Source organism: Cricetulus griseus, chromosome 2, assembly GCF_003668045.3.
Source record: "Cricetulus griseus strain 17A/GY chromosome 2, alternate assembly CriGri-PICRH-1.0, whole genome shotgun sequence".
Classification (NCBI taxonomy): Eukaryota; Metazoa; Chordata; class Mammalia; order Rodentia; family Cricetidae; genus Cricetulus; species Cricetulus griseus.
This window is the reverse complement of record NC_048595.1, coordinates 244,105,694-244,116,306: the sequence shown is the minus strand read 5'-3', so window position 1 is coordinate 244,116,306 and position 10,613 is coordinate 244,105,694.

Genomic DNA, 10,613 nt, shown 5'->3' with positions numbered 1-10,613 from the left:
AACATTGATGTCTGACATCCTGCTAATTCTCAGGGCTACTTAAACCAGTAGTTTATGATATTAATTTTAAATGACAATGCTAATTAATTGTAAGTTGCTTAATGTTAATTTATGCGTACCCACAATCAGCCATTATCAGTGAGCATTCATTGAGATGTTAGAATTACACTGAAGTCTGACTGAAAGCAATGTTTACACTCTCACTTTTCCAATAATCTTTTCCTGAACGACATTGAGAGACTAAAACTCTTAAGAAGGACTAGATGATAATTTTGTAAATTTTTGTATAAAAGTAATCACACTTATGATAGGCTATGAACAAAATAACAGCTGATGGTCAGTAAGCTACTTCAAACATTCTAGGCAGTAGGACTAAATAATACACTGATCATCAATAAGTACATATAATCATAAATACTTTTAAATATGTTTCTCATTTAACACATTTTTCTATGTTTCTGAACAGTTGAACAATTGGTAGTGACAAAGAAAACCTTGCTGTTAGAAACTTAGAAGTTGTGGGAAACCTGACCTGCATTGGACATGACCATCATTCTTTTGGGTTACAAGTTGTCAGGAAAACCAACAAGCCATCTTGGACCGTAGCCAAGACAACATTGTGACTAAAATTGCACATCAAGCTGATGGATATGGACACTACGACTTACCACTTCCTCTGGGACACAGGCACATGCTCATTGTAAGAAAGGGCATCTCTCCCTGGAGAGATGTTAGTCTTTAGTTAGTTTCTGTTTGTTTGATGCCCCTTTCTTACCTACTGCCAGTTATTGAGAAAAAATATACAAACAAGAAATGATTTCCGTGGAACATCTGTCCAGTGTCACCCACCACTCAACTGGAGTTGACAGAGTCATTCTCTGGGCTGTTGGGCCATGTTTATCTACAAGAAAGTCCCTCTTTTACATCTCTCCGGGAAAATCACACTTCTGAAATAATCACCTGAAAAGGGGGCTTGCTCTTAGGACCCATGTGCAATGTCTGCTTGCTCCCCAGGTCAGAGACCACACCTCCAGCACCAACCTGAGCAGCTCAGAACATACTTGAAGCACTCGATTGCACCCTAAGTCAGAAGTCATGCCTATAGACAAACATGTATCCCATAAATACCACTATTTGGGACAGATAAGGGGTGTGGCTACTTAGAAACATGATTCTGGAGGAGACAGATTAAATCACCTCTCCCTGCTGCCTACTGCTGTGTAGTAAACAAACACACAGGAACAAGTTAGGGATGGAGGCATGGTGTCCTGATGTCACACTCCTCTGAAAGGAACCTGCTTGGAACTCACTCACTGGGCAGCCTGGATTTTCTGGGCTCAGTCTGTGAGCTCTCGTCATCCTCCTATAGAAGACATTTTTTATGTCTCCCCAGAAATCTACATTTACACAGCAGAAATCTAGCCAGTAGGACACTTAGGAAGATCATTTAACCCAATTAAGATGGTGTGAGATGTGTACTACTATAGCATCACTTTGCTTATATGTGGTACTACTGAGTCTACGGTTTTCACAACATGTGCCCATCAGCTGCTACTTTATTTGAAGATCATAAAGCAGCATTTTCTTGAATGAATTCGTGGCTTAAACATCTCATTCAGACTATCCTTCCTCTAAATTAGTGTCAATTAGTAAGCTTTATCTTAGTAAACTTTCTCCAGTTATGAGAGGATCCTTCTTCCTAATTGAAGAGAGACACCAGGCTCATGGGATGTTAAAGTTAAAGTCAATGAACACTGCTGATTGAGGCTCAGGCTCAACTCATCAGTGTGCATGGACACCTCTTTCCCCAGTTTATACTTAGCTTAAGGAATTCAATAAGTTGAAAACTTCGATTAGTTCAATTTTATAGGCAAAATTAAGAAAATGGACTTTGCCAATATGCTATTATATATTAAACACACATATTTAACATAAACATTTTGATGAGTTTGAGCATATGCTTTGGATCTCTGGTGTCACCCCAGTCAGGAGAGTTAAGAAGGCTTGGGATACAGCTCAGTGGTAGAACAGCTGCCTGCATGCACAGGAGCCTGGGTTGGATCCCCAGTACCATGCATTTGCAAGTTTTTAAAGGTAGTAAACACATCTACCACTTCCACAGAGAGAACATTTTTAACTACTGTAGAGCAAAAACAAAACAAAGAAAAAATACTTACAACACATCCAAGTAACAAAGTGTGTATAGCTTTAATGTGAAAGGAAGTTTTATTTAATTATTATCATTATTTTCCTATTTGTATGTGTGTGCTCATATGTGTGAAAGAGAGGGACCATACCATTTCCTGAGTTAGGAAGTCAAAGACATCCTTGAGTATTTATCTTAACTTTCCACCTTGTTTAAGACAGCGTCTTTCTTGTTCATTGCTTCATAGCTGGCTCAAAAGCTCTGGAAATTCTTTGTCTCAGTTTACCATTTCCTAGAGGGAGGAGTACTCTACAATCACAGACCCATGCACTACTGCATTTGGCTTTCATGAGTTCCAGGAATGTAAACACCAGTCATGGGGCTTGTATCACAAATGCTTACTTACTGAGCCCCGAAAGGAGCTTTTAAATAGTTAATTAAAAGTGCAGGGAAACAAAAGCCTAGACAAAATTTTTGAAGAAGGAATGCACTTATAATTAAATCACTAATAATTAAAGTCAAACTTTTGATGACCAGAAAAGGAGTTAAAGTAAGGAAAAGCAAAATCTTGTGATGTTAGCTGTAAGATCAGGATGAATTCACAGATTTAATATATTTGCAGATGAACAGACACAGAAATAGGAATGGGATGTGTGTGTGTGTGTGTGTGTGTGTGTGTGTGTGTGTACTTGCACAACAGTGTCCATACATATTTTTCTCAGCCTTATGTGCTAAATGAGCCTAGAAACAACAATTTATTGGACAGTCTGGCATACAGATCTGGCTTCTCCACTTCTTTTTCAAATGAAAGAGAGAAGTCAGCCTTCCTTGGACCAATTGATGCTCGGAAAAATATCTGGAGGAGGGATGCTGTAGATAAATTTGGACTACCTTGTAGTACTGGAAAGCAAAACCAGATGATATATGTGTTGTAATTTAAGAGAAGCAGCACGAGAGAAAGACATCATTTGACAGGGTTCAAGCAGAGGGTTTTTGTTTTTTTTTTTTATTAGGGAGAGGGTTCATAAAAGGGGAAAGGGGAGGGAGAGACCAGCCTCTGGGGACAGGAGCAGCAGGGGAGAGGGAGAGAGAAAGGGGGAAGGAAGAGAGAAGGGGGAAGGGAGAGAGAGAGAGAGGAAGAGAGAGAGGGGAGGGAGAGAGGAGGAGGGGAGAGAGGGAGAGAGAGAGAGGGAGGGAAAGAGAGGGGGGAAGAGACAGGAGGACTGGAGGTAGGAGGGCCCTTTCAAAAGGGAACATAGTGAATAGACACTGGTGGTGCTCTTAGTGGCTGCAGCTGAGTGTGTATCCTGTCAGAACCCCAAGGACAGGCCAGTACAGATGCCTAAATACTAACAGTATGTAAATCATGTAAAAAGAGAGCCGACTTAAAATATTGGTGAGCGTGCTGGAGAGATTGTTCAGCCGTTAAGAGCCAACTCTGCTCTTGCAGGGAACCCAGGTTCAGTTCTCAGCACCCACAATAAATACCACCACCTGTACTCCAGCCTCAGAGGGGAAATGACATCTCTGGCTTCTGACGGCAATTGTATTCATGTGCACTTCCCCCATTCCCAACCCACCAAACATAATAAGTAAACATAATTTTTAAAATAATGAGCACTTTAAAGTTGATAAAATCTGGGACAATAGGAAAAGCAAAAGAAATGGGAGTAACTATTACTCATGTGGTAAAGCAAGCATGTACAAGTCCATAGTGATATAAATCATTGAATGAGTAAACAAATGGAAGAAAAATAGGAGCTCTCCTTAATCATAGAATTCCAAGCAATCTATGTAAAAAATGATTGAAACAGACAGCTAGCATTTGGCAAACATAGTGATAATCATTAGAGTTGAGAATTGTCAACAGATGCTGAGCCCGGGAAGTCAAACAGTAATGAGAACCAGAATAATCACACATATTAAATCATCGGTCTGACACATATTAATCAGTAAGATAAATATAGTAAATGTGAAGTAAAGAAACTTGTCAGGTCCTCCTTTAGCCAAGAGACTGAAGGTGAAGGCAGCATTAGCTGGCCTAGTCAACACTTCACACTGAATGTGCCACACCGAGCTCATCATGTTGCTTTTCTTCTGTCCTTTAAAGCATGGCGAAAGTTACATTTAATCAAAGGGAACATCTTTGTTGGGAGATTCTTCAAAAGTCTGAAATGCGTGTAAGACAGAAAACACAAAACAAGGCAAAACCAAAACATGAAATGAGCAAACTGTGCCAGATTAAAAGGGACCAAAGGAATATGACAGTTTTGTACAAAGTAGGTTAAGGTCATAAAGCCAAGCCCTAAGTAAAGAGTTTATTGTATAGTGATGTTTTACATGCTATCTTGTTAAAAAAATAAATAAGTAAAAGAAGGCTAGGGAGATGGCTTTGGTGGGTAAGACACTTGCTGTGAAAGCCAGAGGAACTGAGTTCAAATCCCTGCACCCTCATAAAGGCTGATCATGGCTAAGAATGCCTGTAACACGAACATTGTGTGTATGGGAGGGGGTGCTTTAGAGAAAGGTGGATTCCGGGTCTGGAGAGGTGGCTCAGTGGTTAAGAGCACTGACTGCTCTTCCAAAGGATCTGGGTTCAGTTCCCAGCACCCATATGGCAGCTCACACTGCCTATAACTCCACCATCTAATAACTTCACATGAAGATACACACAGGCAAAACATAAATGCACATAAAATAAATACATTTTTAAAAAGAGAGGGAGAGAAAGGTGGCTCCCAGAAGCTCACCTACCATCTAGCCTACCTGGAACACAGAGCACCAGGTTCAGTAAGAGACCGTGTCTCAAAAAACAAAAAAACAAAAAAACAAAAACAAAAAAAAAAACAAATTAGTTAAGATAGAACAAAAGAGGATGATATCTGATGTCTTCCTCTGGCTTCTGTATGCCCAAGGACCAGTGTGTATACCCTCACCACCCAATCCCACATACCTGTGCATACAACACACACACACACACACACACACACACATACACACACACACACACACACAGAGTAGGGAAAGAAAGACAAATGTAATAACTACAGGGAAAAGAAACCATACAAAGGTATAAACAATAATAAAAATAAAGAATCCATCAAACAGGCTTAACAGAAGAAAAATTAGTGAACTGGGAAACAAGTTATGAAGTGTTATTCAGGATATGACATCAAATGGCAAAGGGATTTTTAAAAAAGTAAATGAGATATAGAGGGTCTAACTAAAGCTAAATACACATTTATGTATTTATTAATATTTATTTTAAATGTATATTTTATTTATATTATTTTAAGCATATTTATATTATTTTAAACACATATCTTATTTAAATTGTTTAAATAACTTATTTTAAATACATATTTATATATTCATATGGAGAACAGAACAAATAGAACATACTTTTGGCTTCCTTTAACAATTATAAATTTATGACAAGCACCAATCAATATGTAGATACACTGAAAACTCATCAAGAAAAAAGCTTGCATTTAACTTGTTTGATTTTTCCCCCAAAGTAGAGTCTAGTGTATTTACCACTTAACTGACCAGACAAAGAAAGAATACTTTGTAAATACAACATACACACATGTATGAGTGGGCACACACACACACACACACACAAACACGGTTTGTCTCTCTTGGTTTGGGTAGAAAAATGATTAATTTTTCTGCAGAACATATAACCCACTACTCATCAGTTTTTTGTTTTTGAAAGATTCTTAGAATCTCTTGAATCTTCTAAAAGCTACAGAACTAACTCAAGTCTTGTGAGTGTGGAAAGAGCAGACAAGAGAAACTAAAAACTACACACGAGAAGCCCAAACTGTGTTTCTCTTTATCAGTTGTAGGCTCAATTGGCTTGTGTGGTTTGGTCAAGCCATTCCACCTCAGTAGCTGCAGCTATTTCCTGTCTATGATTCTATGTCCCAGGCTGCATTTAATGATGGAGTAAATCTGACTGCCAACAAAGGTCACATGTGGTAACCTTACAGCCCCAGTCCCTGCTCAAATGTGCAAGGCATTGAGTTTTCTTGTCATTTCTGGGAACACGTTGAGGCAACTCATATATGCTCATGACTCTAGCGCTTTTAGCTGTCTTTCTCCATCTTCCTATTGCCGACCCCTACTGAGGATCTGCAGCAGCTGAAACCCCCAAAATGAGAAAATATTGCATGCAGACTCCATGGTTGTGTTTCGGGGTCTTGCTGGGCATGAGCTGTCACGTTTGCAGACCTCTGTCACCTGGTCAGGTCACAAGTGGCTGCCCCTGGGATAGCTGTGTCACAGAGACACAGGGGTGTTGATCTTCCACGGCCTGTTTCTTGCAGCCTCCACCCTGCTGTGAACTTTGCTTCACATGTGGGTGAGTCTGGGAAGAAGGAAAGAGGAGTCTGCACTCATGTGGTTATGAAACCACCATGAGTCAGACGTCCAGAGCGAGCCTTCCTGTAGCCACTCACTCTGCCTCATGATTGGGAGAGTTCCTACCAGAGACACTGACGAGATCTGAAACAAACGTTTCCACAAACTCACTGTTGCAGGGACTGCCTGTCCTTGTTGCATTTTGTCTCAGGAGTCCACACACCAAGTAGAACATGTCTCTGAAATCACCCTGTTGCTGTCTTTTCCAGCTCTTGGGGCTTCATCTTTAAAAGGTCTCATCTGCCAGCTGACTGATAAAAATACAATGTCGATGTGGGCCACAGTTTGGAGCCTCAGAGGGAAGCATCTAGTCTGCAAGGAATGTTTCTCTTTAGTCACTCGAATCACCAAAGTTTAAAATACATTTTCTTTGTTATTTGAAAGTGCATTCGGACTGATGTCCTCATAAGAAGATAAGGTAAAAAGGCAGAAAAAGATTGCAGGGAGAATGCCAGTGAAGGTCAAGGGTTAGAAAGGTGTACTTGCAAGCCAAACATCACTGAAGATTGCCAGAAAGACACCAGAAACTGAGGAGAAGCAAAAGACTCCTCTAGGAGTCTACAGGAAGCACATCTCTGGCTTCAAATGCCAACAGTTTTTAAATACCCATTTGCGGTACAGAACAGGTGAGTAGGTTCGAGGTCTGTGTTCTTAGGAAATGAGCTTTTAAAGCCCAGTGTACATTCTCTACACTAAGGAAAGACTTGGGCTTGGTAAAGTGGGCTCTGATAGGAAGACATAAGCAGATGACCCTGTCTTCTTCCTTACAGTGGTTCTCAACCTTCTTAATGTCACCACCCTTTAATTCAGTTCCTCTTGTTGTGGTGACCTCCCCCCGGGCCAAAAAAAAAAATATTTTCGTTGCTACTTCACAACTGTGATTTTACTACTGCTATGAATTGTAATGTAAGTATCTGTGTTTTCTGATGGTCTTAGGTGACCCCTGTGAAAGGATCATTTGATTGACTTCAAAGGGGTTGTGACTCACAGGTTGAAAACCACTGCTGTAGATGTTCTGGGAACACAGCTTTGGAGAATGAAAAGATAGTCCTTAGTAGAGGGTAGAGGATCTTGGGTAAAGGTGCCTGTTGCCCAGATAACCAGAGTCTGATTCCCTGAACCCATATGATGGGACAGAAGCTCCACAGGGGCACCATGGCATGTGTTTACCAACACACTCATGTACACACACACACACACACACACACACACACAAAACACACATACCACACCCCCAAACACATGCCATACACACCATACCACACACACAGCACATACACACACACACACCACACACCACACACCACTCACCACACACACCACACACACATACCACACAAACACACACCACACACACACCACACCACATACACACACATACACACACACACACATACAACACACATACCACACCCCCACACACATGCCACACACACCATACCACACACACAGCACTACACACACACACCACACACCACTCACCACACACACCACACACACACCACACAAACACACACCACACACACACACCACACCACATACACACACACCATACAATTATGAACATCCCCACACATCACACATACCATACACACACAATCACACACACCACACACACTATACAACACCCACACACCACACATGCATACCACACAATACACACACCCCTCATACCACACACACCATACACACCACACATACACACTACACAACACTCACACACCACACATACACACCACACAATACACATACCACCACATACCACACACACACTACACACACACACCACATACCCACACTACACATTCACACACCACACACACACACACACACACACACACACACACAGTAAATTAATATAAAAAGTTTAAAATTAAGCAAAAAAAGTACAGTTTGTGTTTATGACAGGAAGGAAGCAGTAATCATTCCATGTCCGAATGAGGTCACCCAGGGTAAGACCTGTCAAGGTCAGCTCATCTTGGATAGGGAAGTCAGAGGACAAAACATAACTGACCAAGCCCAGCAAAACTCTATTGTTAGGAAATCAGTCATTTCCAGACTTCCTTCTGTTACTGTATAAACATGTCCTATTAGTCAACAAGCCTGTCTGTAGATGGATGACTGATTCAGGAGTTGGGCCACTTCAGGCTGAGGGTATCTATGGAGTGACATGGCTCTTATAAAGTACTTCCTTGGCCTTGGATTCCTCCATGACCTAGAAAAGACAAGCTATACCAAATATATGTTTGATGGACTAGATGTCTCCATCTACGACTGGACCTATGCACTGAGTTCCGGATGGTTTACTTAAGGAGAACACAGGGAGGCCAGGGGGTGTTTGAAAGGGAGTGACTGTGATGGTAAACTGTGTAATATGTGAAACTGGTGATGTTTAGGAAGATACCTGAAACAATAAAGACCCAAGGAAAACAAGATAGCCAAGAAACCATGAGTTTTTCTTTATCAGAGAGTTAGGGTTCATCAATCAATCAGGTGATAAAAAGGTTCCCTCAATCTGCCTAAGCAAAGACTTCCAAGAAAAGCCCTGGTGATGAGGCTTGACAGCTAAGCTCTATGAATTAATATATGAAGTTAGCAAAAACATACTCACCAACTCCTTCTTCAAAAATCAGACACAAATAAACATAAGATCAACCAATTTTGAAAAGAAAGAGCACAGGTTCCTTTTTTCCAACTATAATATTCACCATGAAGCCATACTGACTAGGCGTTATGGATTAGTGTAGCCATGGGCAAGCAACCCAGTGGCACAGAGGAAACTGCATGGAGCAGTGTTGACTTTTCAGCTGACCTGTACAGAACTTGTCTGCTGGGCTTGGGATCTGAGGACCCTGAAAGTATGGAACAGACTACCGTGTGATGTAACTTCAGTTCCAATGTACTTTTGCACCCAAATGAAAGAAAGCAAAAAAGCAATGATATTGCACACAAATGAAAGAATGAAAGCAATGATACAAGGATGGTTGTTGGAGTTCAGAAAAAACCATGTAATAAACACTAGTGAGCACACACTAAATATTAACAGAACAGCTCTTTCCCAGAACATTCCCAAGACAGATCAGTTGAAACACAATTGCCTGGCGAGTACTGTAGATTCTGTCTGAGAAAGCATGAAAGCAAGGCAGAAGGCCGTATCCAGATTCAGGACACTCTGGCCAGACTGGGTTCTATAGCTATATTGTGACATCCAACAAGAATAAATGTATCTTATCAATTGAAAGTAAATGTTTACTACAGGAGGCACCAAACCACGTTCAGGAACAATCCTGGGAACAAAATGCACCTGAGGTAAAAGGCCCTCTGCCTTTCTGCCTGGAGCCTCTCTCACAGTTTCCCCAGGCATTGTGCACCATTCACCAATTCTTTCCACCATCTTCTGACAGAGTCACACATCATTTATGATACAGAACTTGGCATATGATAGAAATAGCTCAGTGGTAACATGGGGAAGCTATCTTGAGTTGGAGGGGAGATGTAGCTGGAAGATTTAAACAATATAAAAAAGTGGATTAAGATAAATCAATTCAAACACGAAACTCTGTGCTTCTAATGCTCAAACCTAGCATATCTCTGGTAGGCAAACCATTCACACTGAACAGCTTTTTCTCCTTTTCTTCTGACTTTGGGGAAGGCTCTAAATTGGCCAAGTTGGCTTCGAACTAGCTCTATGGCCCAGACAGGCTTTGAACCTGTAGTCCCCCTGCCTCATCCTCCCAAATAGCTGGAATTACAGGCCAGCACCAAGAGGCTCAAAGAAGGATACAATTCAAATCAAACAGAAGAAAAAGTAGATCACACCTGTGATCTGGGGAGCAGGTGAAACTTGAACTCCCAAAGCTTATTGTGAAAATTACCCAGCTGCCATTTGTAAATTAAGGATTTTGAATGACAGCATACACAAAGCTATCCGATTCTTGACAGATTAAGAAAAGTGGCTGGATGGTGATGGCATATGCCTTTAATCCCAGGCGGATTCCTGTGAGTTTCAGGACAGCCAGAGCTACAGAGAAACCTTGTCTTG